We start from the raw sequence: 15,213 nt of genomic DNA on the forward strand, positions 1-15,213 counted from the left end.
CATGCTTTTCTATGAATACTGGGGATCCCCCTGTAGTAACTTCAACCCAGTTCCAGTGAGGATGATCTTCTGTTTGGCATCGGATTTGATAAGGAATATCAAGATTTTACCAAAAACTGCAACTTGAAAAAATCCTTTGTGTTTCAGTTCAGCCTTAATTACTCTAACATTACTGGCATTTAAATATTTATGAAGTATAAAATTGCTAGGGATTTATATTTTGAAAAGACTTCTCTCATCTTAATTGGAGAAAAAGGTAAATAGTATAAATTGGCTTGAGGTCTTGCTAATGCTTGGATAGAAAACATGAATTCAAAGATGGCCTGATTATATCCCATTTCCCATCAAATATTAATTTCCTCATATTTTCCATTGTTTCTGCTGTATTTGGTTAATGTGTATTTTATTTTAAAATATACAAGTTATTTATATGTGGGGTTCTGTGTATTTTTCTACAAATGTACACAGCCGTCTTTCAGAATTATAAAAAAAGGGAGATTCTATCATTCATCTTCCCATTACTATAGCTAAAAAAATACATTAATAAAGGTTGCAAAACTGAGTAGTTCTTTAGACCAATAGTCCACGAATCCGTGGGGCCTAGAATTTTTTTTTTTTTTTTTAAGCCAGAAAGATGTGTCTTCACTTCAGGTGAGTTTACATTGAGGAATAAGTTGTCAGCCTTACTATGGAGATGAGATGCTTCCCTGGCATTTTTGGTTATGTTCATATTGGGAGTAAAAAAGCCTGTTTTTTTTTTTTTTTAAACATGATATCATTCTTTCAACAGTTTTAATGATTCTTACCAGACATTTCTCTAGGGCTAAAGAAAAAAAAAAAAAGCAGAGTAAGGTGTCAGGGTAAAGGGAGTAGAGTTGCTGTGAGAGATTTAGATGGAGTGGTCAAGGAAGGCCTCCTGAGCAGGGGCTATAGGAGCATAGATTTGAGCTGAACAGTCAGGTGTGCATTAATGAGAAAATACATGCATGATATAAACAGTGAAACCTGTGAGAGCTGGAACTCGACCAACTGCCTTATTTTTCCAGGTCTCGAAAGTTTTCTGCCTTTTACAGGGTGTGGTCTTACCACTTTTCTATCTCTCCTTTTAGTGGAAAAATATTTGAGTTTTCCTTCTCTGACCGATTTCTGCCTTACACAGATTCTGGCTTTTGCAAGTTTTACTGTATATGATACATGTGTATATGGTATCTTTTGTCACATAGTTAAATATATATAAATAGAAGAAGACTGTATTATTCTGTGGGGTGCCTGGGTGGTGCAAATGGTTAAGACAGTGGCTGCTAACCCAAATGTTGGAGGTTCGAGTCCACTCAGAGGTGCCTCAGAAGAAAGGCTTGGCAAAAATCAGCCATTGAAAACCCTTTGGAGCACGTTTCTACTCTGACACACATAGGGTGGCTATGAGTGGGAATCTATTCAATGGCAAGTGGTTTTTTTATACTATTCTGCACCTTGCATGTTCAGGTGGAAAGGCAGTATAGTACAGTATATTTTTTAACAGAGACTGGAACTAGACTGCCTGAGTTCAGATTTTGGCTATAACAGATATTATCTAAATGGTCTCAGACAGTTAGTTAACCTCTCTGTGCCTCCGTTTTTTTTTTTTTTAATCTGTAAAGTAGGAAATGTAATGTTATGCATCTTATAAGTTTGCTATGGATAAGCTAATATGCATTAAAACAGCACAGTTTCTGTCACATTATAATCACCCACTCATTGTTAGCTATTGTCACTGTTATGGCTATTCCTATTACTTGTCTTAGAGACCATTTCCATGTTAGGACATATGGAGGCTCCTTGTTTTTATGCCTGCATAGTATTCCAGGGTGTGGCTGTTCCTTGGTATACTTAACCATACAGTATTTAAGATTTTCACCCTTAATATTTTGCAGTTGCAAGAAATGCTGTAAGGAGTAGCTTTTCATGTTGATCATTTTAGACATGACTCAAAGTAGAATTGCTAGGCCACATAGTATGTTCACGTGTAATTTCTTTGGATATAGCTAAATTCTATAGAAATTGTGCTAAGTTATGCTTTTACCAGCAATGCATGAAAATGCTGTTTCCCATATACTTACCACCTCCATGTTGTTGTTGTTAGGTGCCGTCAAGACAGTTCCCACTCATAGCAACCCTATGTACAACGCAACGAAACATGGCCTGATCCTGCGCCATCCTTACAATCACTGTTATGCTTGATCCCATTTTTGTAGGCACAGTGTCAATCCATCTGGTTGAGGGTCTTCCTCTTTTCTGCTGACCCTATGCATAAGAAGAAGGGCCCGGAAGTCTACTTCTGAAAAGAATTAGCCAGTGAAAACCTTATGAATAGCACCACCTCCATGATAGGGGAAAAATGATGTTTGTGTTGTTTAAATTTGCCTTTTCCTTTTTAAACAGTTTAGGATGAGTTGAGCATAGTTTCATATGTTTAAGTGCCATTCGTATTTATTTATTTATTTAGATAAACTATGTGTGAATGTATTTTGCCCATTTTTTTCCATTGGGTTGTTGATATGTTTCTTATACATTTATAAAGAAGTTCCTTATGTTTTAGGGAACTATATGCTACAAATATTATTTCCAGTTAGCCATTATTTTTTTTCTTTTGGCTTTACTTGGAATAGGTTTTGTATGTGTGTGTGTTTTAGATGAAGGTTTACAGAGCAAATTAGTTTCTCATTAAACAGTATACATATTGTTTTGTGACGTTGATTGGCAACCCCACAACTTGTCAACTCTCTCCCCTTCTTGTCCTTGGGTTTCCCATTTCAATTCATCCAGCTTTTCTATTCCCTCCTGCCTTCTCATCCTTGCCCCTGGGCTGTTGTGCCCATTTAGTCTTGTACACATGATTGAGCTACATATATTATTGTTTGTTTTATGGGCCTGTCTAATCTTTGGCTGAAGGGTGAACCTCAGGAGTGACTTAAGTACTGAGTTAAAAGGGTGTCCTGGGGCCGTACTTTCCAGTCTTTATCAGACCAGAAAGTCTAGTCCTTTTTGCTATTGTGAGTTTCAATTTTGTTCTACGTTTTCCAGCCCTGTCTGGGAACCTCTATTGTGATCCCTGTCAGAGCTGTTGGTGGTGGTAGCTAGGTACCATGTAGTTGTGCTAGACTCAATCTGGTGGAGGCTGTGGTAGTTATGGTCCATTAGTCCCTTGGACTAATTTTTCCCTTGGGTCTTTGTTTTTTTTCATTCCCCCTTGCTCTAGGTGGGGTGGGACCAGTGGAATATCTTAGACAACCACTCACAAGCTTTTAAAACCCCAAATGCTACTCATAAAAGTAGAACGTAGAGCATTTTCTTTAAAATTGTTATACCAGTTGAACAAGATGTCCCCCGAGACCACAGTCTCCAGCCCTCAGCCCAGTAATTCAGTCTGTCAGGGAGTTTGGATGTGCCTATGAAGCTAGTATGACTTTTCCTTGGTCAGGTTGTGCTGACTTCCCCAGTACTGTCTTACCCTTCACCAAAGTTATCCCTTATCTGTTGTCTAGTTAGTATTTTTCCCTCCCCGCCCCTCTCCTCCCTCATAACCATCAAAGATTGTTTCTTTCTGTGTGTTAACCTTTTCATGAGTTTTTATAATAGTAGTCTCATACAGTATTTGTTGTTTCATGATTAACCTATTTCATTTAGTATAATACCCTTCAGATTCATCTATGTTGTGTGATGTTTCACAGATTCATCATTATTCTTTATCCTTGTGTAGTATTCCATTGTGTGTATGTACCATAGTTTGTCTATCCATTCACCTGTTGATGGGCACTTAGACTGTTTCCATGTTTTTGCTGTTGTGAATAATGCTGCAATGAACATGGGTGTGCATATCTTTTTGTGTGACAGCTCTTATTTCTCTAGAACATATTCCTAGGAGTAGGATTTCTGTATCCTATGGTATTTCTATTTCTAGCTTTCTAAGGAAGCACTGTATCATTTTCCAAAATGGTTGTACGTTTTTGCATTCCCACCAGCGGTGCAAAAGAATTCCAATCTCCTTGCAGAGTCTCCAACATTTGTTGTTTTCTGTTTTTTTTTAATATCTGCCAGTAATGTCGGGGTGAGATGGTATCTCATTGTAGTTTTGATTTGCATTTCTCTAGTGGCTGGTGATCATGAGCATGTCCTCATGTGTCTGTTAGCTTCCTGAATGAAGTGTCTATTCATATACTTGGAATAGTTTTTGCCACACATGAAATATTTTTATATCACTGAATTATTTTACCTTTTCTTTTATGAGTTTGATGTTTTGTCATCTAGAGAAAAATGTAAATACTTTGCAATTAAGGAATAGATTCATAAGATTCTGATTTGTGTTTATAATTATATTTGGCTTCCTATCTTCTCTTTTTGAATTTAAGTTGTTTGAGGGCAGGATCTATGTGAATTATCTCAGATAAGTTGCATTATATGAATTAATCCATATAACCCTCACATCATTCCAAACAACTACATTCCCATTTTACAGAGGAGTAAACTGAGGCTCCAGAGAGGGTAAGGGCTCTGATGGTGAAAGCATAAGTTGGTACAACTTCTGTGGAAAACAGTTGGGCAATATAAACAAATTATAAGTGCACATAGCATGTGACCTAACAATTCCCGTTTGAGGAATCGATTCCACTTGCTCAGTATTACCCAGCTACCAAGTTGGTGTGGCAGAATTACAGCCCACGTGCCATGCTACTTAGGAGACATAGTCAATGAAAGGTGATGGGCCTTTTTACAGAATAGACTCAATTATCCCAATCGGTGACCAGGTCTCACCCTAATCGCCCCCTCCCACCCACCCAATTTCACCTCAACACATAAGATACATCCTGGGAGGGCCTTGCAAAGAGTATATTTTCTCAGAATCATATGTTTAGAAGTCTAAAGATTAACTTATTGAGCTATGTTTCTCTGTCTCATACATGGACATAAAAAATGAGGATGTCTTCTCTTTCTCTCCTCATCCTAAGAGAGTCTCTGAACTTATCTGTGGGATTGAACTTCAGCCATCCATTAAATAGAAATGTAATGATGCTCTAGAACTGGACAGTAGTGGACTTAGGTATGGGCAACACCGACAACTATGAGACACTGTCTCTTTAAGGTCCAATGTGCCACTCCATCTGTAATTGCAGAAGAAAGCCTGAGGTGTTGCATTTGATTGGCAATGACATCTGTGCAAACTGAAAGCAAAGGGGGTTTTCACATTGGCAATGTGTTGTCAGTGTCCTGGTTAACAGACTGATCAACTAGGCAAACAAAAGTAAACAAAACTAAAAAACTACCTTCACATATTTTCACACAGTAATGTATCTTGGAAGTACATTTTTGTGGTAACCTCTGTACTCCTGGTCTAAGGAGCATCATGAATCATTTCATTCAGTGTTGGCTACATTTATCCTTTTTCAACCCAGAAGCATTTTTCATTATTTTTAAGTGAATAATTCCAACTACAAGCATTAAAATAATGCTGCCTTTTGGTCTTTTGACACTGGACTTGATTTTTCTGGATGTAAGCACTCATTCTCTTATATACAACTCCATTGATAGAAATACAGGAAATTAAAGTAATTTTACTCAACATATGTTTAATGAGCAACTTGCCAAGAAAGCTTTGCATTAACGGATGCAGAATAGAGAGAGGAAAATCAGACCTGTGGCCATCTTCAAGGAGCTTCCAGTCTAGTAGTAGATTGTAAGGAATAGCAATGATACAGTTGCTATCACATCTCTAGCCATGTCTCTGGGTAAAGCAAGGGCCAATCTGGGTAATTTAATTCCTATTATTCGTGAGAGCTTGATTCTAAGCCACAGTGTACACCTAAGGCAAAAGCAACCAGCATTTCCCTCTATTCCCTGGGATGAAATGCTTGTAGGTGAGAACAAAATCTGAACTTCTGAACTTTATAGCTCTTGGAGAGCTTTGACAGGGGCTCACACAGAGCTATGAAAGCTTATCATCCTCGTGAGATGCCAGAGAGAGCTAGAGGAGGGACAGAAGAGTTAGGTGGAAATCTGAATCATATCTTCTTTAATCATGCTACTGACTTAAAATGCAGAGTTGGACTGCAGATTGCTTTTTCACGTACAAATGCTTTTTCACTGTCTATAAGTGTTTTCGATGAGTCATCTTGTGATGTACTTAAAAAATTTTACTCATTCAACAAATATTGATTGAGCACCTACAGTGTGCCATGCCTGTGGGTTATACCATGTCAGGCCTGCTCCCAGGCAGGTTCTTTGCCCCTCAGGACTTCCCCTGGAAGGCCACAGGGCTATGGCCTGAACCTCAGTTTTTTTCTCAAGTGCGTCTTAGTGAGGCCTTCCTTGGCCATGCCCCCCAGCCCTGCACATGTACCTCCTTTCTCCCTTCCCTACTTTATTTTTCTTCTTAGCATTGATCATTATTTACCATGCTATATATTTTACTTCCTTATATTTTTTTATTGTTCTTTTTGCTAAGAATGCAAAAATGACCAAAACCAAACAAAAGTCCTTGCTCTGATGAAGCGTATGTTCTAGAAGGAGATAAGGATAATAATAATAATAAAAAGGACATAAAAATATAGAATGATAGTAATAAGTACAACATGAAAACTAAGGTTGCCAGGGGGAAAGGCTGTGCTAGGATTGCGGTGACGGTTGCAGTTTTTGAGAAAGTGATGAGCGAACAGGAGTGAGCCAGGGAATCATTTGGGTTTTTAGGGAAAGGGCATTTCAGGCAGAGGGAACTGCACACGCAAAGGCCTAGAACTGGAAGCAGGCCTGGCGTGTTGGAGGAGCAATTTGGAAGCTGGAGTGAGACTGAATGGGGGGGAAGTTATAAGATACGAAGGAGTGGGGCAGGCCGTTTAGTCCCTTGTAGGTCAGGTTTAATAGAGTTCAGGGTTCAAAGAGATGAAAGGTTGTGCCTAAAGGAATAATCTGTGGGGTTTAGCTCTGCGCTGGCAGAATATTACAAACCATGTTTCCCAAAGAGTTCACAATAAGGATAAAGAAGAAAAAAGGAAGAGGAAGAAAACAAAAATGAGGTAATAACATTGTAGGGTCTCCATCTCCATTAACAGTGTTATATAAACTCTATAAACTATGTGGGTATTTTAATTCACTACATAATCAAGTAAAAGAGCCAAACAGGGATTTCAAAGGGTGGCTCAAGAAGACAAAATAAAGTAATGAAATGTGCCAAGACCTGGAGTTAGAAAACCAAAAGGGAAGAACATGCGTGGCATTTCTCAAGCTGAAAGGACTGAAGAAAGAATTCAAGCCTGCAGTTACAATATTGAAGGATCAAAAGAAGCAAGAAGCACCAAAAGATGGAAGGAATACCAGAATCACTGTACCAAAAAGAATCGCTCAATGTTCAACCATTTCAGGAGGTAGCGTATGAGCAAGAACTGATGGTATTGAAGGAAGAAGTCCAAGCTACGCTGAAGGCATTGGCGAAAAATAAGGGTCCAGCAATTGGCAGAATGCCAACTGAGATATTTCAATGAACTGATGCAGCACTGGTGGAGCTCACTTGTCTATGCCAAGAAATTTGGAAGATAGCTACCTGGCCAACCAGCTGGAAGAGATCCACATTTGTGCTCATTCCAAAGAAAAGTGATCCAACAGAATGCAGCTATTATTGAACAATGTCCTCAATATCACGCACAAGTAAATTTATGCCAAAAATCATTCAAAAGCAGTTGCAACAGTACAGTGACAGGGTACTGCCAGAAATTCAAGCCGGATTCAGAAGAGGATGTGCTGATGTCAGATGGATCTTGGCTGAAAGCAGGGGATACCGGAAAGTGTTTACCCGTGCTTTATTCACTATGCAAAAACATTTGACTGTGTGGATCATAACAAATTTTGGATAACATGATGAAGAATGGGAATTCCAGAATACTTAATTTTGCTCACGGGCAAACTGTGCATAGAACAAGAGGTAGTCATTCAAACGGAATAAGGGGATATTGCATGGTTTAAAATCAAGAAAAGTGTGAGTCAGTGTCATATCCTTTCACCATACTTACTCAATCTGTGTGCTGGGCAAATAATCCAAGAAGCTGGACTATATGAAGAAGAACACAGCATCAGGATTGGAGGAAGACTCATTAACAACCTGCAATATGCAGGTGACAACTTGCTTGCAGAAAGTGAAGAGGACTTGAAGCACTTACTCATGAAGATCAAAAATTACAGGCTTCAGTATGGATTATGGCTCCACAGCACCTAACAAAAGAACATATAATCACCTCAGTTATCAACTATGTATAGATCCCAAAAAATACACACTGTTATTGTTAGGTGCCATCAAGTCAGTTCCAACTCATAGTGACCCTATGTACAGTGGAATGAAACACTGCCTGATCCTATGCCATCCTTACAATTGTTGTTATGTTTGAGCCCCTCGTTGCAGCCACTGTGTCAATCCATCTTGTGGAAGATCTTCCTCTTTTTCACTGACCCTCTATTTTACCAAATATGATGTCCTTCTCCAGGGATGGTTCCCTCCTGATAAGCTGTCCAAAGCACATGAGACAAAGTCTTTCCATCCTCTCTTCTAAGGAGTATTCTGGCTGTGTTTCTTCCAACACAGATTTGGTCATTCTTCTGGGAGTCCATGGTATATTCAGTATTCTTTGCCAACACTGTAATTCAAAGACATCAATCTTTTTTCGTTTTACTTATTCATTGTCCATCTTTCGCAAGTATATGAGGTGACTGGAAGTACCATGTCTTGGGTCGGGTGCATCTTAGCCCTCAAAGTGACATCTTTGTATTTTTAACACTTTAAAGAGATCTTTTGCAGCAGTTTTTCTCAGTGCAATATGTTGTTTCATTTCCTGACTGCTGCTTCCATGAGCATGACTGTGAATCCAAGTAAGATGAAATCCTCGACAACTTCAATATTTTCTCCATTTATCATGATGTTTATTGGTCTAGTTGTGAGGATTTTTGTTTTCTTTATGCTGAGATATACACTAGTCATCTAAATTAAATTTGTAGAATATCTTGGCATGGTAGTTTTCTCTTCCTTTTCGTTTGGAAGAACTTGAGTTGGTTTACCCCTTAGGCCTTTGGCAAGAACTATGGTTGGTGAGTTTGATGGGGGATACTTTGAGTTTCTTTTGGCTATCATAATATAATTAAAACTAGTGGCTTATACCAGAGTGTTGTACCTGGGGGGCGCCATGAAACAGGCACATTTTGAATATAGCAAATAAATAGAATAATTGGCTGAACCATCTACATTTCTAATTGGCTGGAATTGCTAATTCGCCTGAAGCTCCTCTGGTCCAATGTTAAAGGAGTTGTTCTGAGCAGCTCCTTGGCACTGTTTATAATGTAGGAGTCACAAATTCAAATGTCCCCAGGACAAAGCAAATTCAGACTGCGTGTAAACAATAGAGAGTGGTAGGGCCTGTGGCTAAACTGGAGAAGAGTATCTCACCTACAGGTAATCTAATTCAAATTTCTGGCAAATGCTGGTCAAATAAGAGATGTCTGTCAGCTTTTGCATGCTACAGGAACTTGGTGCTCTGCTAAAATCATCGTGTGAATTATCTCATTAACTCCTCATAGCAAATTGTATAAAGTAGGTATCCTTATCATTCCCATTTTATGGCTGAGAAAACCAAGGGTCAAAGCAGTTAAGTAAATTGTTATTAAGAAGTAGAGTCAGAATGTGGAGCCAATCACTCTGATTTCATAATTCATCTTAATCACAATAATATGCAAACTACCTATGTCAGATAGGCAACCAACGATTTTTCCCTATAGCTTATTAAGCTTGTAACATTTGGAAACACCTACAGCAGCATCATTTGATAGAAATACAATACAAGCCATATATGTAATTTAAAGTTTTCTAGTAAACTCATTAGAAAAATAAAAAGATACAAGTGAAATTAATTTAAAAAACCAAAAAAAAAAAAGAAAATCAAGAAACCAAACCTGTTGTGGTCTAGTCAATTCTGACTTATAGCAACCCTATAGGACAGCATAGAACTGCCCCAAAGGGTTTCCAAAGAATGGCTGGTGGATTGGAACTGCTGACATTTGGGTTAAAAAAAATTGGGTTAGCAGCTCTTTACTACTGTGCCACCAGGGCTCCAAAATTAATTTAAGTAATATGTATTTTTAATCCAAAATATTATCACGATATGTAATAAATATAAAAATTATGAATTAGTTATCTTCCATTCTTTCTTTTTAGACCACCTCTTGGGAATCTGGTGTCTATTTTACATGTAAATCACATCTCAAGTAAGAGTAGCCACATTTGAAGTGCTCAGTAGCCTCGAGTGAATGGTAGCTGCCATATTGGATAGTGAAGATCCAGGTGATTGGCTAATTTTTTCACATTTCATCTCTCCTTGGTACCGTATGGAGTTGTCACTTAATGAAGCTGGATTTTCTAAGATGTAAGGCAGGAGCTCCACCAATATAATAATTACAGAAGTGGAGTTGCCAGCAGGTGCCTTTCTTCTTATCTCATTAAGAAGTTTGTATGAAGGCTCAACACAGAAAGTGTGAGGTCCTGTAAATTTGTGGCCTAGGTTATGAGGGGTTTACATATATGCACCTATGTTGCCTAAAATATCCTTCCCTGTAATATTCTCTTTATGAAACAGTTTAGTGGATGGAGTATTTATATACTTTTGCTATGAACATAAGCATTATAAAGGAACTATGCTTTGTGCTGGTAACTTAAATGGATTTGGAAAGCAAAGTGGAAAAACTATAACTTTATGTTAAATGTTACCACCCCCTTAAATGCATTATTATATTTTATAGCTAAAATAAAATGGAACATTGAGGCATTTGTAAAGAATATATGAAATCACAGAGGCAGTGAAGGAGACTCAAAATTAAACTTGAGCTTATTAATTTAAGGGGGGAAAAAAAAAACCAAACAAAATATCCACAGACAGCTGCAACATTAAGTTTCGAGTGAAAAATATGCTAACATGTCAACAACCTCCACCCCATAATTCTGTGAGGATAAAATTAAACAAAACAATCCCCTCAAATTATTAAAGTCCAAGTCTTTAGGGGGATGCCCTACATTATACTTTAAATTACTAGGCTATGGGCATAATTGTGTAGTCACATGTGTCTTTACCACTGTACTTCATAATTATGTACAGATGTACCCAGTCTTATACCTGCTCCTTAAAAAGTAGAGTGCATATTCAATATTAAAAGTACTATAAAGGCACTGGGGAGTCTGTGATTTGAAGGGTTCCTTTATAACACGATTAGTCATCTCAATTCTCCTCATTGGCAAGGTAAAATTTTAATATATAATTTTTTTAGTTAAAAAACGTTTCAGGAAGTATGAAGAAGAAAGGAAAAGAAAACTATTACTATATATAAACTGTCTAGGCTGCCACCTGTGCACAGAGTCCTATTTCCTCTCATTTACATAAAAACTTCACTCAAGAAATTCTCCTCTTTTCCCTGTCTACTGGATGTTCCAATTAGCATATAAGCATATTGTTATTTTTTTCCATATTTAAAAAAAAGCCCTCACTTGACCTTATTTTTACTTCCAGCTTCCACACTATATTTCTTCCCTCGGTAAGAAAAAGCCTTGAAAGTGTCATATGCGCTTGATGTTTCAAATTCCTATCCTTTGAACTGGTGAGTTCTATGCTTTGTGACTTGTGAAAAACGTCTTAGATTATTACCACGAGTTTTCCATGCAAAAAATAGGAGTTGCTCCTCTCCCTCCATCCCAAAGTATCTTGTTCACCACAATCCAAACTCTTCTTTCCCTTTGACTGACCTTTAGAGATATGGATCCCAGACGTGTTTGAGAAGTTTGGTCTGTCCTTCATGGCCAAACCAAAAAAAAAAAAAGTACCCATTGCAGTCAATTCAATTCTGACTCACTGTGACCCTATACAAATTCATACGGACTCTAACTGGATAAAATGATTATTCCAAATTGTCTTTTGGATTGTCCCTATTATTCCCTATAAAGATAATGCAAATATTCTATGGGGTGTATTTTTCCATCCACCAACCCATCCATCTATCCATCTATCAGAACTTCCACCCATTAATTTAGCAAATACTTATTGGATATCTACCGTGGATTTAGTGTTATTCAAGGCACTAGGGGGTGGGGGCATCCAGTAGCAAGATTCAGTAGTCATTGCTCTTAATGAAGTATAATGCAGATGGTAAAACAAAGCATAACATGAGAAAACTGAAATAATTCTTTAGGAGATTACATATGCCATTTTCTTGTTTAAGTCCTTAATGGTCAGGTAATCTGAGTGGAGCCCTGGTGAAGCAGTGGTTAAGTGCTTGACAGCTAAATGAAAGGTCAGCAGTTTGACCTAACCAGCTGCTCTACTGGAGAAAGATGTGGCAGTCTGCTTCCATAAAGATTACAGCCTTGGAAACCCTATGGGTCAGTTCTACTGTCTCCTAAAGGGTTGCTATGAGTTGGAATAGAGTGGGCATGTCACATGAACCAAGTTGGCAGCAGATTTCTTCACAAAGGTATGGCCTTGATTGGCTCAATTCAGCCTTCTTAAGTTCTTCAATTCTGTTTATGGTAGTCTTTTTCCAAATTGACACCCTAGCTTTGAGCCCTTGCTCTGGCTTGGTCAGGTCCCACTATATTCCCTACCTCCACATTGTTCCTGCCTCCCATTGGGGGAATGGGGGTGGTCACAGTGCCACCTGTAGGCTCAGTCCAGTATAAGTCTGGGTCTAATCTTGATGTAATCAATGTCAAGTCACTTTAGCTCTGGACTGACTCTAACATCCCATGACACTCATTAACTGGCCTTGTTCCTCTCCTCTTGCAACCACTCTTACAGGAATTAGGGCAACCTAGATGGCAGGAAAGATCTGAAAGTATAGGGTCAGCACCCTAAATGGTATTTCTGGGGGCCAAGTAGTCTGTAGCTCCCGTGTGTCTGTCAGTTTGTCAAACTGTGGGAGCTTGCTTGTTGCTGTGATATTGGAAGCTAAGCCACTGGTATTCAGATACCAGCAGGTTCACCATGGTGGACAGGATTCAGCTGAGCTTCCAGACTAAGACAGTTAATTCTGCTTCTGTAAAGCATTAGCCAGTGAAAATATTATGAGTAGCAGTGGAACATTGTCTGATATAGTGCCAGAAGATGAGCCCCCCAGGTTGGAAGGCACTCAAAAGATGACTGGGGAAGAGCTACCTCCTCAGAGTAGAGTCAACCTTAATGATGTGGATGAAGTCAAGCTCTTGGGACCTTCATTTGCTGATGTGGCATGACTCAAAATGAGAAGAAAGAGCTGCAAACATCCATTAATAATCAGAACGTGGAATGCACAAAGCATAAATCTAGAAAAATTGGGAATCATCAGAAATGAAATGGAACACATAAACATTGATATCCTAGGCATTAAAAAAAAAATTAGTGACCTGAAATGGATTGGTATTGGCCATTTTGAGTCAGACAATCATATGGTCTACTATGCTGGAAATGACATCTTAAAGAGGAATGGCATTGCATTCATTGTCAAAAAGAACATTTCAAAATCTTTTCTGAAGTACAATGCTGTCAGTGACAGGATAATATCCATACGTCTACAAGGAAGACCAGTTAATACAACTATTATTAAAATTTTATGCACCAACCACTAAGGTCAAAGATGAAGAAATTGAAGATTTTTACCAGCTTCTGCAGTCTGAAATTGATGGAACTTGCGATCAGGATGCATGCATAGTTACTGGTTATTGGAATGTGAAAGTCGGAAACAGAAGAAGTATCGGTAGTTGGAAAATATGGCCTTGGTGACAGAAAGGGTGCAAGAGATCACATGATTAGAATATTGCAAGACCAACAACTTCATTGCAAATATCTTTTTCACCAACATGAACGGCAACTATACACATGGACCTCGCCAGATTGAATACATAGGAATCAAATCGGCTACATCTGGCTACAGAGACAATGGAAAAGCTCAATATCATTAGAACAAGGCCAGGGGCCGACTGTGGAACAGACAATCAACTGCTCATATGCAAGTTCAAGTTGAAACTGAAGAAAATTAGAACAAGTCCAAGAGAGCCAAAGTAAGACCTTGAGTGTATCTCACCCGAATTTAGAGACCATCTCAAGAATAGATTCGACGCATTGAACACTAATGACCAAAGACCAGGCGAGTTGTGGAATGACATCAAGGACATCATACATGAAGAAGCAAGAGGTCATTAAAACGGCAGGAAAGAAAGAAAATACCAAAATGGATAATAGAAGAGACTCTGAAACTTGCTCTTGAACATCGAGCAGCTAGAGCAAAGGAAGAAATGATGAAGTAAAATGATACCACTCAGCATTACTCAAGATGAAGGAACTGAAGAAAAAATTCAAGTCTCAAGTTGCAATAGTGAAGGATTCTATGGGAAAAATATTAAACAAAACAGAAGGCATCAAAAGAAGACCGAAGGAATACACAGAGTCACTATACCAAAAAGCATTGGTCGACATTCAACTGTTCAGGAGGTAACATATGATCAGGAACCGATGGTACTGAAGGAAGAAGTGCAAGCTGCACTGAAGGCACTGGCGAAAAAAAAAGGCTCCAGGAATCGATGCAACAGCAATTGAGATGTTTCAACAAATGGATGCAGAGCTGGAAGTGCTCACTCGTCTATGCCATGAAATTTGGAAGACAGCTACCTGGCCAAACGACTGGAAGAGATCCATATTTATGCCTATTCCCAAGAAAGGTGATCCAACTGAATGTGGAAATTATTGAACAATATCGCTAATATCACAAGCAAGGAGAACTTTGCTGAAGATCATTCAAAAGCGGCTGTAGCAGTATATCAACAGGGAACTGCCAGAAATTCAGGCCAGATTCAGAAGAGGATGTGGAACCAGGGATATCATTGCTGATGTCGGATGGATACTGGCTGAAAGCAGAGAACACAAGAAAGGTGTTTACCTGTGTTTTATTGACTATACATTTGACTCTGTGGATCATAACAAATTATGGATAACATTATGGAATTCTAGAACACTTAATTCTGCTCATGAGAAACCTGTACATAGATCAAGAGGGAGTTGTTTAAACAGAACGAGGGAATACTGTGTGGTTTAGAGTCAGGTCATATCCTTTCACCACACCTATTCAGTCTGTATCCTGAGCAAATAATTGGAGAAGCTGGACTCTAAGAAAAAGAATGGGGCATCAGGATTA

This window comes from Loxodonta africana, chromosome 1 (assembly GCF_030014295.1).
Source record: "Loxodonta africana isolate mLoxAfr1 chromosome 1, mLoxAfr1.hap2, whole genome shotgun sequence".
In the NCBI taxonomy this organism is placed as follows: Eukaryota; Metazoa; Chordata; class Mammalia; order Proboscidea; family Elephantidae; genus Loxodonta; species Loxodonta africana.